Genomic DNA, 16,853 nt, shown 5'->3' with positions numbered 1-16,853 from the left:
GACTTTACTTTAGATCTACAAATCGCATATTTGGAGGACAAAAAAAATCTGGATTTATCCAGTTGTGACTAAGACTACTCAACAAAAAAGAAAATTGTTTCTTTCTAAGAGGTCTAAAATAATAGAATTAGGAGGATCCTTCCTTCTTGTGTATCCATGTAAATGTCTTGTAAGGTTAAACCAAACAAAATATGTGTTCTTTAATCCTGATCAGCTTAAATCTTTCCTAGACTCTAAACAACGATAGAGAATTTGTAGGAGCAAACGAGAATGTTGGCGGCATCAATTTCTTAATTTAGAAAATATTATAGTAATAATCTTCACAAATTCCTACCCCCCCCCCCCCCCCCCCCTTCCTTATTGTGGTCTAATGAAGCTAAATACTATGTTTTCTTTGAGGAAAGTAAATTCCTGTTTTGTTTATTTCTTTTTTTTTTGTTTCTAAAGCTGTATTTCACTTAGCAGTTCTTATGTCTGTTTAAGTTGCAAAATTCAATAAACAAATAATAAATACAAGAAGAAGAAGGACATGTAGGGGGCTTTTATATCCCTTCTCTCTCCCTTCCCTGCTACTCAGCCAGTCTTGTATGGAAAATCTTTTCTCCATTGTTCTGACCACTCCATAGGGATTGGCCTGCCTTATTTACTCAATCTTGAAAGAATACTTCTTTTCAGCAATGTGCAATGTGGAGGAAGGCATTTATTTCACAAGCGTCAGCTCTTCCAGCAGGGGATCACTAAAGCTGTATTAGAGATATTATAAAAGACCAATACAATCAACCACCAAGAGAGCCAGCATGAATGTAGGCTCCAGAGATTTACTCCTGCTAGACAGTAAACAATTTTCAGCTAAGGGCTTTTAATAAATGAAAAATATATGTTTTAAATCAATCTTCACAAAACCTCAAATATCTGTTTCTTCAATGAAGGTGAAACGGACTAAAATCACAGAAACAGAACCAGCTGTTAAAGGCAAAGCTCTATTTTTAGTCATGAAATGTCATAAGCCTTGTGAGCAACGTGACATACCACCTCCCCCATCCCACCCCCACCCCCAGTTTCCTGTAACTTTGAATGGAAATGCTTTGGTTTGCATCGGCAATTGGATGCCGTGGCAAATTTCTTAGTCCTTCACCGCGGCGGAGGTGGTGGAGACAAAGACTGTAATTGAATTCAAGAAAGCATGGGAGAAGTATGTAGAATCCCTTAGGGAGAAGACGAGATAGTAGGTGGTATGAATGAACAGATTGGATAAGCCATATGGTCTTTATCTGCCGTCGTTTTCTACATTTCTATGTCTCTTAGCATGCCTCAGCAGATTAGAAACCAGAATATCACGATGGGAAATACTTTCCATTCTGTTCACACAATGGTGTCCACAGCAATCCACAGCCCTTGCTACAGGTCAAAAGCCTGTCCACGAAAGAAGCAGGAAGAAGAAATTCTTGCCATGTTTAACTTATCTGCTGATTCCTTGTAGATAAAGAGCCTTTGAATTTCCAGACAGAGGCAATTAATAAAGTTCAGTCATTCAAAATAACAGTGATACCCCTGAAGTACGCAAAGTGACACCGAAACACAGTTGTGCTGGGCAAGATGAGTGTCTAGTGTGTGATTGGAACTGTTAGGAAAGAAGTTACAATGGCAAGCGAAGAGCATCTACCAGGTGATGGAAAGAAGCTATCTTACTAAACTCTACACCACCATGAGTCAGTGGCGTAGGCACAGGTGGGCCTGGGTGGGCCAGGGCCCACCCACTTAGGGTTCAGGCCCACCCAACAGTAGCACACATTTAGTGGTAGCTGATGGGGATCCCCAGCTCCACCACCTGAAGACCTCCCCCTGATGGTAATGAAAACACTACTCTCCTTGATACTGGCACCTGCGCATGCTCAGTCTTCAGCGCATGGCTGCTGCAGACTGCCAAGGTGGAAAGAAGCGTTTTCCCGCCAGCTGAGATATTTTTTTTTTGTGGTGGTGCGGGGGGGGGGGGGGGGGGGAGGGGGAGAACACTTGGTTCCCACCCACTTCTTGCCTAGGCCCACCCAAAATCTGTTGTCTGGCTACGCCCCTGCCATGAGTATTTTATTTTAAAAAGTGGAATTCTGTTTTTAAACTTTAAACAAATGATAAATTGTTATAGGTAGATTTACAGGATGAGTATGCTATCAACAAAGGCACGGAATACAATGTTACAGTGATAAGCACCATACATGACAAAATCTATGAATGCTCTCGGAAACAGAGGGATTCCGAATTGATTTTTTTTCAAAGAGTTTCATTTCATCCCCCGTTTTCACTATTATTCTTTAACGAGTAGTGCATTGGATCTATTATTGTGATGCTATTCTGAACTGGCAATATCATGCATTAGTCCTGCCAATTTTTATTCTTCAGGAAAAGCAAATGAATTCTTAAGGCATTTTGGGAAAACTGTCACTGGGACGTTTTGAGTTAATGATGGCGGAATGTTCATTAAAAAAACATTAAATAAAAAAAGAAAGAGAGTAAAATCATTTTGTCTGTTCAGCTTGGTTTCTTGCCCAAATGAGGCACAGTCTGCTATGATCCCCTCAGGCACATTTAAAACTCCAAATAGAAAAACATGACCAGAAATATATTTAACTCTACATTTCTGGTTTTGTTTCTTGTGGCATCACTAAAGGAGATGCTTCAGTACCTAGGACCTGATTTTTATGTTAGTTTTTCCCATGGACCCAGACAGGGAGAAAACTGATCTATAAATCAAAGCTTTTAGACTGCAACAGAGCAGATACCCCAGAGAGAGTGGAGAACATGAGAAGTAATCTAAAAAGATTAGAAGAATGGTCTGTTTGGTAGTTAAAATGTAATACAAAGAAGTGTAGAGTGAGGCACATAGGGTGTAGAAACCCAAAAGAGTTGTATTTGCTAGCGGGTGAGAAGCTGATAAGCACAGACAAGAAGAGGGACCTTGGGATGATAATGTCAGAGGATCTTAAGACAGGGTGGTGGCTGTAGCCAGAAGCATAGCCGCCGAGAGGGGGGGGCAGGGGGGACAAAATTCCCCGGGCCTGAGCCTCCAAGGGGGGGCATGGCACCGCAGCACCACCCACCCTCTGTCGTCGACCGTCTGCCCCCTGCATTGAAACCGCAGTCTCACCTCCATGAAAGCAGCGCTGCAGGCAGCAGAACGACTCCCTTTGGGCCTCCTTCCCTTCCTGTGTCCCGCCCTCATCTGACATAACGTCCGTGAGGGCGGGACACAAGGAGAGAAGGAGGGCCGAAGGGAGGCATTCTGCTGCCTCCAGCGCTGCTTTCACGGAGGTGAGACTGCGATTTCAATGCAGGGGGCCTGGCCCGGTGGCAGATGGAGGGAGGGAGCGGAAGCGGCAACTTGGGGGGGAGGGTGGCGGGGGGAGCGGTGGCTACCTCAGGGGGGTGGAGGGGGGGAGCGGCGGCAGTGACCTGGGGGGGGGCAAGGGTGGCAGGGGCAGGGCCCCGGGGACGGCACTGCCCCAGGCCCGGCCCAGTCTCTCGGCAGCCCTGCCAGAAGGATGCTAGACTGCAAAGAGACAGGCATATCCAGTAGGTGGTACAAGTCATTGGTGAGGCCTCATTTGGGACTAGATTCAGTAAATGACACCCAAATTTGGGTGCTGAAAAAAACGAGCGCTGAGTGCTATTCTATAAATGCTTCTCCAATTTGGGTGCCATTTATACAGTAGCACTTAACGACAAGATCTGCACCCAATTTTGAAATCTGGTGTAAATCCTCACGCCTAAATTAGGTGTGGATCTCCCATACTCTAAAATACTGCATACATCTGAAGTGAATGCCCCTGACCCACACATGCCCCTCCCATGATTATGCCCCCTTTTCAGATGTGCGCTTAAAAATTTAAGAGTTCATCTATATAGAATGCTAAGAAGATGGACGTATAAAATCACATTGTTGTCAATTAGCACCAATAATTAATTTTTAGTGCCAAATTATTGGCACTAACTGGCTCATTATTCAATTCAATTGCATGCACAAATTGGGCATATGCCCAAATTTGCATACACAATTTTAAGTGCCATTTATAGAATTTGGGGGTTGGACTATTGTGTTGTGTTGGAGGCCAAATAGCTCTAAGGACAACTAAAAACCTGAGGTGGTTCAGAGGAAGGCAACAAAAATTATATGGGGCTTGTGCCAAATGACATATGAAAAGAGACTTGAAGACCTCAATATATACACCCTAGAGGAAAGAGGGGATGGGGGATATGATACAGAAGTTTTAATACTTAAAAGATATTAATATGCAGTAGAACTAGAGGCCATGAGTTGAGGTTGCAGGGTGGGAGACTTACGAGCAATGTCAGGAAATACTTTTTCATAAAGAGGGTGGTAGATGCCTGGAATGCCCTCCCACGGGAGGTTGTGAAGACAAAAACAGTGACAGAATTCAAGAATGCATGGGATAAACACAGAGGAACACTATATTGAAATGTCCTCATAACTGCAGTGAGCTTTGATGGCAGCCAAGTAGACTTGCATGGTCTGGATCCATTAAATGGCAAAAACAGATCAGGATCACGGCTGGAATGGGCTTCAACGGCAACTCCAGTAGTTGGGAAAGTTGGACCAGTTCTGGGCATACTTCTATGGTTTGTGCCCCCAAATTAGCAGGGAGATACAGGAATTAAGTATACCACCATTTACTCATGAAGAACTGGAACCTGTGCAGAGTAACGAAAATGAGAACGGGGAAGACCAGTGTGGTTCCAAAACAGGTGGTTTATTGAAGAAAAACAATAAAATGACTTCATGCAGTCCTGTCTTTCGGCGCCATGTGCACCTGCTTCAGGAGTCAAATAAATTATTTCAACCACAGTTGACGAAATGCAAACATGAGGGCAAAAACCTCCAAAGATACAGCATCCGAAGTGCTGACAAATGAAGTTCTCTTGTTGGGCAGACTGGATGGACCGTGCAGGTCTTTATCTGCTGAAATGTACTATATAGGAGAAAGTTTTTCTTTACTCAGCGTGTAGTTGGACTCTGGAACTCGTTGCTGGAGAATGTAGTGACAGCAGCTGGCCTTACGGAGTTTAAGGAGGGTTTGGACAGATTCCTGAGGGAAAAGTCCATTGAACATTATTAAAAAATTAATTTTTTTTTTGGGGGGGGGGGTGGTTGCTGGGTTCTTGAAGCCTAGATTGGCCGCTGTCGGAGACAGGATGCTGGACTTGATGGACTCTTGGTCTTTTCCCAGTATGGCGGTGCTTATGTGCTTATGAAGTCTGAAAGGCATTGCAAGAGATAAACCACATTTCTAGACTGACAACCCGTGGCTGCTTTCAGCCAGAAACTACAATCGGTTTTTTTTTACCGAAATATTCTGTTGTTTCTATCATGATATAACAGACCACACAGTTCCCGAATTCTCTCCCCCCATGAAGAAGAACCCCCCAAAGAAGACTCCTTCGAAAGTAGAGCTGCCCTCTGAATAAGATCCCACCTCTACATAAGCCCCTCACTCTCAAAGGATTTCCCCCAACCCACCTCCTTGATTCCCCAGTGATCTAGTGGGGTCCCTTGGCAGAAACAACCTCCAGTCACTCCTGCCCTTCCAGTGCCATCCCTCAAGATGGCACCCCTAGTAGTAGTCTTGCATGACTACTGCCTAAGGCCATGTTTCTTATACATCATATTAACTGTTTTTGATCTCTATGTTAATGCATTAAGGGGAGTTTGTCATTTTAGTAAATGTGTTAAGCAATTAACATGGGAATCAACACATAATATCAATGCACGCTCATGCTAAAGTTTAATGTGGCAATTTGACACGTAGCATACATTTATTCCCATGTCAATTGACAAACATTGAATGGGGCAGGGATAGGGCAGGGACTGTGATTTACACTTAATGTACGGTACCTTACCACACGTTAACTGTCAACGCAGCTAATAATGCAAAACAATGAATGTCACTTCAGTAGGTTGCGTCAAAAGAATCCATATTATCTGCAATGCAGTTATCCCTGGATTCTAGATAGGTTGCCCAAATTTGGCTGCCTAGGGCAGATGCAAATGCAAAGTAATTAGTTAACAAGACAACGACAATCAATAATTGGAATTACACAAGCATCTGCCCTAGCTGCTCTGATATAACATCCGTGCTAAAGTTTTATAGCGTGCAACTCCAAAGGGGTGTGGCTATGGCAGGGCATTCCCAGAAATTACGTGCAATGTTATAGAATACTAAAAAACGCATGCCCAACTCCTGTAAAATAGGTGCCAACATTTACACCGGATTTTGGGAGATGTAAATGCTGATGACCATAGTTAGGTGTAAAATCCACACTAAGCTAGTGTTCTATAAAGAGCCCTCTGCACAGAGTGTCCTTTATAGAATACCAGTTTAGCGCAGATCTTTCTAGCGCCTAAGTTTGGGCACCATTTACTGAATTTCCCCTTCATACGCAGCAAGTACATTGTCTCTGTGGTAACTGTATGGGAAGATGCTGAGCCCCTTCTTCCCCCCTCCCTCCAGTGTTATAACATATTAATCTTGGCCATTTATGTGGAGTAACTGCAATATTTGAATGCATGTAGTAAAATAGGTTTCCAGCTAAGAAGAGTCACACTCCTGGTGGAACGATGTCTGATCCTGTTCAGAGGAACTGCAATGAGTACACTCCTACCATTAAATCAGCTCAAAATAAGGACAATAAGCTAAAAATGCTTGCTCATCCTTTGGTCATCACACTGCATCATTTCAACAGGCTCACAAGCATTGATGGAAGCCCACTTCATAGGAAACAGTGGCTGAAAAACGTGAAGAAAAATACATCTGACCTTTGTGGTGGCAGATGTATTGTTTATACTGAGAAGGAAGCAACAAAGAATGTTACAGAAGACAGTAGGGAGCTGAAGTCAAAACAAGGAATGAAAAAGAGCCTCATGCATATTGCACTGTCCCCCACATTATATATATGGTCGGGCGTGCAAATCTGGGTACCTAGGGCAGATGCGCATGCAAATGAATTAGTTAATGAGCCATCGACAATCAATAACCAATGTTATCTAGCAACAATTTGCATCTGCCCTAGGTGTTATTCTATAATATCTGAGCCCAAATTTCATAGTGTACAACTCCAAAGGGGTGTGGCTATGGGAGGAGCATGAGAGAATCAGGGGGCGTTCCCAGAAGTTAGACATAAATGTTATAAAATACCATATAATGCATGCCCAATTGCCGTAAATTGGGCACCAACAGCACAGAGCACCCTATACAGAATACCAGCTTAGCGCTGATTATCCTAGCATCTAACTTTTGGTGTCATTTATTGAATTCTGCCCTTTGCTCTACCATCACTCCCTAAGTGGCATTACTATACACGAAGGAGGAGCTCTCATCATATTTTTAGGCTACACTCTCCATTCCATCGCGCACCCACATCTACGCACTGCGTGTTTAGGGGAATTTAAAGGGATTTGCTTCACGTACACTACGACCATGAGGGATGCCCTGCTACTACGGGCAACTGGTATGCTCATTTCACTACATTACGACTGTGAATTTCACCACAGCTTAGTAACTACCCCTCTACGTTCAAAGGAAATCTCAAATGGGAGCATGTTACACAATGTTGAGGTGACCACTGGAAATGCCCTGTCTCTCTCGTAGGTCTTGCTAACAGCTGCAACAGTCAGAATTGTTAATAAACACCTTTAACTAGAGTGTAATTGTATAGTTGGAATGTACCATTCTATTTTATCTCTGAGTCATAAATGAAAGACATACATAAAAGCAGACAAAAATGAGGAGGAGGAGGAGCAGTTACTCATGCAGCTACATTTACATTGAACATAATTACATCTCCACAGGATAATGCAGGAGTGTCAAACTTATTCTGGTATTGGGCTTCATTGGAAAACAATGTACATTAAACAGGCTGACCCTGGAGGAGGAGGACAGTTTGATAGGGTGGGACAAATGCATACACCTAAGCATAAAATACACTGGCTTCCCATCAAAGCGAGAATCACCTTCAATTTACGAACCTTTATCTTTCAAATACTAAATGGCACAGCTCCAGACTATATGGTACCATTAATAAACTTACCTCAAAGAAACACTAACTATGAGGCAAGAAACTATCTCAGACTACACCTCCCACATTGCAAAAAGGTGATCTACAAAACTATCCACTCTGCAGACTTCCCTTACCTAGGAACCAAATGGTGGAACTCCTTACCATCCAAAATAAGAAATATACAGGAATACACTAGATTCCAGAAAATCCTCAAATCGTTCCTATTCAAACAAACCCTCACAAAAAACGACCATATCTCAATTAATTATTACCTGAATTGGTTATTACTGTATTTACCATTAATTTTCTCTCTGCTTCATGTATAATTTCTCTTTCATAATAGATTTTCTAAATGTTAAACATCCATAGCTATCCCAGTATGTTTATGATATTGTATTGTAAAATTGGATTCTTACAACAAATTAATTTCTTATGCTTTATTCTTTGTTATGTATCCTATACTGTTTATTGTAAGCCACAGTGAACTCAAACTTGTTTTGAATAATGTGAGATATAAATGTCACAAATAAATAAATGTAAATAACAAATTATGTACATGTTCTAATCTCCCCCTTCCCCTTCCCTGTCCTTCCCTCTTCCCTGGTCCACTCTTTTTATTTCCTCTATTCTGTTTGTTATTGTACTTCCTTGTTCTTTCTTATTGACTAGTATATAAACCACTCTGCTGATGTACGTTGAAGGGCGGTATAGTAAGAAACCATCCTGTTGAAAGTGCCTTTTGCATGAAACTTATAGTCAACCTTAAAAATAAAGAAATATTGTTAAAACATATTTGGGTGGGGTTACATGAATGAGTAGAAAAAAGAAAGTTTGTTGCAGTTAGTGTTCCTATTTTTGTTTAAGTGTAGAAAAGCTTTAGAAGTATCAAATTCGTTCCCATAGGAACTACAAGAGTTAAACAGCTGCAGCTACATTTCTACTGGAAAAAGAGAAAGACCTTTGCTCACAAACTAGACCTTTCAAACAATGCTTTAGTTACTGACCATCTGGAAGGTATTTAAACTTCCAGGCACAAAAGATACAAATAATTATTTTTCAATATAATCTTTATTTTAACATATCTTGAACGTTTGAAAGGCACTGTTAATTTTGATGTAGGTATCCTTTGCACAGGAGCTGTCCAGACCATGGTGCTGAATTGCCATTATACCCCTAGTTTCACTAGTCATTCTATTTTTCAAAAATTGGTATATATGTTCTTCCAAATATTTAGAAGGTCTTTCAGCTTTGGACACATGAAATGTTTTTAACTTCTGAGATGTACTTTTCGGTGCTGAAAATTAAAATCCTCCACTAGTGAACTGGTATAGAAGGGGCAGCTGCAATGAACGTTTCCACTTACAAACTGCCTTGTCAATATAGCTCAACCCTGCCATCAGGGACCCACTTCTGAGGGTGAGAGGCTCATTCATATGCTCTACCTTGGCAGTTGACCTCTCCTCTCTGCTTTCCAACAGAATGGCTTTTCTGTTGTAGGCACTCTTTATTGGGAATCAAACTGAGTCCACCACCCGTTTTCAAAATGTAAAATTTAACTAAATAAATGATTTCAAGCTATCAGAGTACTAATGAAGCTACTTATATCTTTACTTTTATAAACCAAAGGAACTAAGATATTTCCAAGCATTTCTTATATACTATGCACTTGGTATGAGTATTGTGACCCAGAAAAATAATCTTTTGTCCTTCGGATAATATCTGAACTCTTGATCAGTCACTACTCTGAGACAAGAGTGAACTATCTGCCTAATTGCTATAGTCATTGGGTCAATTCAGGGGGCAGTATCTGATCTTTACATCAACACAGGAAACTGAAGTGAAGAACACATATCAGTCTAATAGTAGCCAGCTTCCAGGACACTCCACAAGGCTTATAATATGAGGGGAAAGACACCTTACTATTACTACTATTGATTATCATTCCTATAATGCTACTAGACACTTTCAGAAAATGAAGGAAATGTGACGTCTGGTGCACTGACCATGCTTCCTGGGAAATCTTATTGCTGGGCAATAACTTGCTGTGTGTAGGAATATATTAATTGAACATTCATTGCCTGGGATACACCAGAGGCCACTGTATAAACATCTGAACTTTGACCCTGGAATGCTTGCAACTATCAATACTATAACACTGAGGAATTTGTATGGTGAGCAGTGTGTGAGATACATTTTCAAAGCCCTATAATATTACAGACTGCTTTCATTTTCATTATGGTTTTCCTTCAGTTATTTTTCAAATTGGTTTGATATTGCTCTTCTGAGAAAATAAAAAGGAGGTGCCATTGAATGCAAATAAGAGATCAACTGTATTACCATTTCTTGATTCCCAGCCAAAGCTTCCAAGAAAAATGATTCACATAAAGTCAGAAAATATGACATTCTTAAGTAATTTTCCTTTGAATAAAATGGTTAAAAAAAACGATGAGACAAGCATCACAAGAAACGTTTCACCTGGGATGATAATATAACTATCTCTGTAAGGTCTAGGTTCTTCTTCCCTAGGTGACTAATTCTGTTCAAAGACAGCAAGAGTACAAATTAAGTGATTGCTGTGGCCTCTTGTTATACCAAAAGAGCTCAAAGTTAGTGACTTGGGGGGGGGGGGGCAATGCAATAAGCTGTTTTAAAATCATCCATTAAAATGGATTAACATGTTAGTTTTAATTCCTAGTATAATGCCCAGTGCACTAAAGGATGTATAGACTTTAGTATATCAGGAGAACAAGACATTTTATATTAGTCATCAATATATGTATACATTACTGGTGGTGGCCATGCATCTGGGTTATCTGTTGTGGTAACATTAGCCTCATTGTCCTTGCTCCAATTATAGCCTCTCCCCGAGTCAAATTCTGAAAGGTCTCCATGGTCTAATGTCACCACTGTCTTTGTGAACAAGGAAGGCCCTTCATGGCCTACTTTCTCCTCCCCCTGCATTCCACTCAGTGCCAATGAAGGGCTCCATGGCCTCATCCCCCTACCCCCTCTCACTGTCAATGTATGGGTTGCTGCAGTCCAATCTCCCTCCTGCCATTTCTTGTATGGAAGGGTCTCCATAGATCTCAGTCCTCCATCTATTACCACTACACTGAGTGACCTCCACTTTCCCCATCAATCCTATCCAGCACTCCAAAATAGCAGATGAGGGTATTTCCCCTATTGTGCTCATTAAGATGGATAAAATAGCATCACCAGAACTGATGCATTCCTTTGCCCTCAGAAATGTGTCATATAGGGCAGGGGTAGGGAGGTCATTAAGCCATAGAGACCTTCCCTTAACACTGAAGGGGTAGAGGGGGCAGAATCAGGGCACACTAAGACCTTCACTGGCTCTAAAGTCATGTAGGGAGAGAGAGAGAAGAGCGGACTAGCTACAGTAAACCCTTTAATAACAGTGGGGAGGTTCAGGGAGAGTCATGCCATGAATGGCCCTCATGCTTGGATTTTCAGACTGGGAAGGGACAGCCACATCGGCTGACATGTTGGGTGGTGGGTTACTGCAAATCAAATGACTTAATGCAATTTGTTTTAATGTTAATGAGCTGATTGGTACACAATTGCATGTGATATAGATCAGTTACAATTTTTGTATATCAACAGGCTTATTTTCGAAAGAGAAGGGCGCCCATCTTTCGACACAAATCGGGAGATGGGCATCCTTGTCCCAGGGTCACCCAAATCGGTATAATCGAAAGCCGATTTTAGGCGTCCTCAACTGCTTTCCATCGCAGGGAAGACCAAAGTTCACGGGGGCATGTCAGAAGCATAGCGAAGGCGGGACTGGGGCGTGCCTAACACATGGGCGTCCTCGACCGATAATGGAAAAAAGAAGGGCGTCCCTGATGAGCACTTGGGCAACTTTACTTGGTCCATTTTTTGTTATGACCAAGCCTCAAAAAAGTGCCCAAACTGACCAGATGACCACCGGAGGGAATCGGGGATGACCTCCCCTTACTCCCCCAGTGGTCCCCCCCTCCCACCCTAAAAATTTTTAAAATATTTTTTGTCAGCCTCTATGCCAGCCTCAAATGTCATACGCAGTTCCATGACAACAGTATGCAGGTCCCTGGAGCAGTTTTAGTGGGTACTGCAGTGCACTTCAGGCAGGCAGACCCAGGCCCATTCTCCCCTACCTGTTACACTTGTGGTGGTAAATGTGAGCCCTTCAAAACCCACAAGAAACCCACTGTACCCACATGTAGGTGCCCCCCTTCACCCCTTAGGGCTATGGCAGTGGTGTACCGTTGTGTGGAGTGGGGTGGGGGGGTTGGGGGGCTCAGCACACAAGGTAAGGGAGCTATGTACCTGGGAGCAATTTCCTGAAGTCCACTGCAGTGCCCCCTGGGGTGCCCGGTTGGTGTCCTGGCATGTGAGGGGGACCAGTGCACTACGAATGCTGGCTCCTCCCACGTCCAAATGGCTTTGATTTGGTCATTTCTGAGATGGGCGTCCTCGGTGTCCATTATCGCTGAAAATCGTGGACGACCATCTCTAAGGTCAACCTAAATTTCGCGATTTGGGCATCCACAACCGTATTATCAAAACGAAAGATGGACGCCCATCTTGTTTCGATAATACGGGTTTCCCCGCCCCTTCGCCGGGATGTCCTGCGAGGACGTCCTCAGGAAAACTTGGGCGTCCCTTTCGATTATGCCCCTCTAAGTCATATAAAAGTGCATGTTAACATTAGTTCATTACTCTATATTAATGTTATTGTAAACTATACAAATATCAGACTATATTAGTGTGTTTAATAAATATTAATGCTTATATTCGCATTAATGCACTAATACATTGTTATCAAGATGGCATTGTACAGAATATTATACCTAATTTAGTCTAGGGGTTTAACTGTTTTTTAATAAAGAGAGTATTTAGGAAAGCATATCTAAGGGGCTCTTTTTTCCAAATGGCGGTAAAAGGGACCCTGCGGTGGCATCTCTGTATCCCAGAAGCTGGAACTACTGTCGGGCTCCTGAGTGAGCCCAGCAGTAGGGCCAATTTGGCGTACAGCGATGCGGCGGTCAGCCTACTACCATTCCGTAAAAGGCCCCTAGGTGTAACTAATTCTGAGCACAATGTTCTGTTATACTGAGTTTTTTCTCTTCAAAACGCACCAATGTTGTTTAATCCCTGCTAAGTGGAAAATAATAGCACAAAAAAAAGGGTTATTTCTACTAGAAAGCAGTAATCTAGCTTCCTGCAAACTGTTTTGAAATTCTGTATATTATCAACTAAAACACTGTTATTGTTCATTTTTTTCTGCCCACTCTTGCTGTCTTCGAGATAAAACATACTTGTAACAATAATCTCCATCTTTTGTTGTTAGGTAAACAACAACTGTTGTTTATTACACCACCTTCCAAAAATTCTTGGCCCTAACCAACTGAAACCTTGACCCATAAAATTATATTTATACACTGCTTATTATACAATCAAAATTCTGCAACAGCACTGTCCGTTTCCACACAGCTTTTTCTAAAGAGGGATCCTTGTCCCTGTGTCCATGTAACAAGCCAAGCCAGCAAAAGGGATGAGACAGTGAAATATTGACAGAGGGCATCCAAACGAAAGCGTGAAAAAAAAGCTCTCTCTTTGCCCTTATCTTCGGTTGCTCTAGCACCACCACCCTCCCTTCTTGGTATGTGTCATCTGAATCCCAGCATGTCCCCTATGGTTGAGCTGATGTAGAAGGCATTTTTGCAGCCCTTTGTGTGAGGTACATGTTTCTTTTGCCACTGTTGCTGCTTTTTCCCCTGGTGTGACGATTTAAGGGAGGGCTATTGCTTTGCTGGTTCCTGCACAGTGAAGGAAGAGATTTCCTTTCATGCTCAAGCCCCTGGTGAAAGGGGAGATTTAATCTGCCTGCTGCTGCAGGAGGAAAAAAATGGATGAAGGTGTCCTGAATCTAATCCCATCATGCACATGCTGCTAGCAGTGGGAAGAAGAGAAGAGGATGAAGAGAATTAAAGAGAGGATTCTGAATGATATGGGGGGGGGGGGGTGATAAAGGAGAAAAAATTTTCCCTGAGTGCCTGGAGGAAGGGGAGGTTGTATGGGAGCAGGGACACCCAAACATTAAGGAAGACTAGCCACTCACCTAGGGCAGCAGCCTATGCACTAGGGATATGCATAGGAGTATAAATATTTTTGTTTTGTTTTCAGTTTATTTGGACTTTTTCCAATTTTCAGGCCATTTTGGGTTCTTTTCACACATTCGTTTGAATAAAAAACTTTTAACACATGTTCAAACTCTGTAATGCACATTAATCAATTTAACATGTTAAATCATAGAGTAACATGTTAAGAGGGGCATTTTCGATATGATGTCTAAATCCGATTTTGGATATTTTGCAAAAAAAAAAAAAAAAAATGCCCCAAAATCAAGTAGTGAACATGGCCATTTTCAAACCATAACAACATCCAACATTTTCTTTTGAAAATGGCCATTTGCTAGATGTTTTTGTGCTCAGTGCATCTATCTTTTAGAACCATTTAAAAAAAAAAATACATCCAAGGGAAAAATGCACAAAAATGGCCATTGAGATGTATGGAAGGGGGGGAGCAGCATTCTTAGTAGACTTGACATACAGATGTCCAAGCAGAGCAGTGGGGCACCCTAGGTGACACCGCAGTGGACTTCACATAAAAGGTTCCAGGTACACATCTCACCATTACCCCCTTATATTGTATGGTGAGCCCTCCAAAACCCACCAAAGACCTACCATACCTAACTGTACACCACTACAATTGCCCTTGTGCCTGCAGGTGTCACCTATATGTAGGTACAATAGACGTTTGGTGGGTTTTGGAGGACTCACACTTTGCACTACAAGTGTACCAGTTAGAGTGGGACATGGGCCTGGGTCCCCTTCACTACAGTCTACTGCACCAACCACTAGGCTACTCCAATGACTTGCTTGCTGCTCTATTGAGCCTGACCGTAAAATCTGAAGCTGTCATAGAGGCTGCTATGTACTGTTTCTTTCACATGTTAGGGGGGTGGGAGGGGTCAGTGACCACTGGGAGAGTAAGGGGGCTTATGCCTTAAACCCTCCAGTGGTCATGTAGGGCACCTTTTAGTCCCCTAGTCATGATTGAAACAAGTCTAGCCAAAAATGTCTTCATTTTGATCCTAGACATTTTCATTTTGTTCCATTATTGCAGAAAAACATCTGTCTTTTGGTGTCACCCATGTCCCGCCCAAAACATGCCCCCCCAAACATGGCCCCTTGAAATTTGAATGAACTGTGGATCAATACATCTAAAATCAGGGTGTCGAAAATTACAGTTTGAGCAAATTGCCAAAAGAGACAAGGAGCCTTCAAGAATTGCGGTGTCTCAACCTTGATTTATTGATCATTCCCAACATGGTCCGTGTTTCAGCGAAAGACCCCTGTGTCAGGGTCTAGACAACCTTTTGGCTTCCCTCTCCTTTGTGTTTTGAAAACTGCAACATCCTTCTGCCACCTTATGACATTTTTGAATGTTTTTTTTTTGTTTTGAAAATTAGCCCCTTAATCTATTTAGTATACACTAATTGCTAGATTTACTTTGTGTTACCGTGCTAGCACGTGCTAATGTAGTTAATATGCATTATTAATAAAAAAAGATAAATAACACAAATTAATGCATTCTAGCATGTGATAACACAGTATTATCACCTGTTAGTAAATCTAGCCTTGTATTTGTTTAAATCACACTATAAACCAAATGCAAACTAACAAATGCATATCCTATTAGTCGATCACAAGGGTTTTTTCTTTAGAAACCTAATGGAAGAAGTATTCTTGAGAGAGGTTTGCCCTCGCCTGATTTAGGGGAGTTCCCACAAAAACTGCAAGTACGTTCAGCACTGTATAGGTATTGTGATGTCACAATCATAGCTAACAGAATCCATGAAAGCTCCAACAGGAAAGATGCGAAGACATGTTTACAGTTCAGTTTGGTTTCAAGCAGTGAGGCATTTCTCTGTGTAAACAGTGAGGAACAAATGAGTAGTTTAGGAATTGTGATAATTAGTCCTCACAGAGAGAGGAATTCCCTGTGAAACTGCTATGGATTGTTTGGGATATAATAGAGATAATTTTCTTTTCAAACCAATGATTGATGCTATTGTGCCTCAGCAGACATGATGGAACTTAAAACTGAATTTAGTCTGAAACTATAATGACACTTGCTATTAAGGATCAGGGTCTTGATATATAAACCGTAGTCAATTCCAAGACTCCAATCAACACTGGCTTCAGTATGTCTTTCTAGCTTATTCCTCTTAGAGCTCCATTCCAAGCTTTTACTTTTGTTGTTTCATTCCCCTTGAAGGGTCTCATCCCTGTCGTCTTTAAGCAGGAATAAACTGCCTCAAATTCCTGGGAAAATTTGTACACCGAAGAGATACAGCAACAGCTCAGGATAACGAACACCTCACTGTAATGTGCTGCTGTATAAGCCACTATAAAATGTCACATTAAGCTGAGTTAACAGGGCTGTCTGTCATGGATTTCCAGGGTGAGCAATGACTTTTGTCTGTGTTAACTTGAGCTATTCTACAGCAACAATGGCACAAAATATCAGGCCAAGTTTTCAATTAACCTTTGTCACTGCTATTCTTCTGTGGCATTTCCTTCAGTATCTCACCTATCCATTCTACTCATGGGCAATAAATTTGAAGGAGTCTACTGGAAGGGTGAGGGGGAAGGAGGTCCAGAAATTTTTCATTTTGTGTCATCTCCAGTGATAACAAAGGGGGTGGGGACCCCTGA

The 16,853-nt window shown here is 41.9% G+C and overlaps 1 protein-coding gene across 1 annotated transcript in view; it reads right to left on the bottom strand.

Annotated features, from left to right (window-relative positions):
- Nucleotides 1-16,853, bottom strand: part of SYT17 (synaptotagmin 17) — a 124,131-nt gene that overhangs the window by 78,163 nt on the left and 29,115 nt on the right. The gene's annotated exons all lie outside the window — the stretch shown is intronic.

Source organism: Microcaecilia unicolor, chromosome 8 (assembly GCF_901765095.1).
Source record: "Microcaecilia unicolor chromosome 8, aMicUni1.1, whole genome shotgun sequence".
NCBI classification, from domain to species: domain Eukaryota; kingdom Metazoa; phylum Chordata; class Amphibia; order Gymnophiona; family Siphonopidae; genus Microcaecilia; species Microcaecilia unicolor.
This window is presented reverse-complemented; position numbering and strand designations above follow the sequence as displayed.